We start from the raw sequence: 785 nt of genomic DNA, 5'->3' as shown, positions 1-785 counted from the left end.
GACTGAACATTTCTAATACCTTTTCTTCTTTCCACTATAGAAGTGTAAAATCTCAGTGCAACTCTGACTTCTCTAGATTCTCAGGTCCAGGCTGCATCTGAATCCTTTAGACTTTTGAAGGAAAAGCTGTGCCATACTAGTATGCTATATACAAAACTTCTTTCATCTTGTCACTTTATCCAGGCCAAATGTCTGGGATCCTTTTTGTAATCTTAGTGTAATTCAACTTGTGCTCAAGATTGATAAAGGCATTGCTTTCAGCTGGTTTTTTTGAATAGTAGTGATCTTCATTGCCTGATTATTGCATTGTTCTGCATTAAGTTTTCCTCTGCTTCAGATTGCTCTCCCAGTTCTTTGGTTGTTTGATACAGCCATCAGCCTTATCACAATGTCTGGGATCCTTTTTGTAATCTTAGTGTAATTCAACTTGTGCTCAAGATTGATAAAGGCATTGCTTTCAGCTGGTTTTTTTGAATAGTAGTGATCTTCATTGCCTGATTATTGCATTGTTCTGCATTAAGTTTTCCTCTGCTTCAGATTGCTCTCCCAGTTCTTTGGTTGTTTGATACAGCCATCAGCCTTATCACACAGGGCATAGACTGAACATTTCTAATACCTTTTCTTTTTTCCACTATAGAAGTGTAAAATCAGACAGGGCATGTGACAGAGGAGCCAAGTTTGGTAATTGCAGGAAGAACAGAAACATTGAAGAACATTGGGTAATGAATGACAAGAGCAATAATTAAACTGTTACTCTATTGGATATTGCAATTTTCTTTTCATAG

The sequence above is a fragment of the Acanthisitta chloris genome, unplaced genomic scaffold (assembly GCF_000695815.1).
Source record: "Acanthisitta chloris isolate BGI_N310 unplaced genomic scaffold, ASM69581v1 scaffold830, whole genome shotgun sequence".
NCBI lineage: Eukaryota > Metazoa > Chordata > Aves > Passeriformes > Acanthisittidae > Acanthisitta > Acanthisitta chloris.
This window is presented reverse-complemented; position numbering follows the sequence as displayed.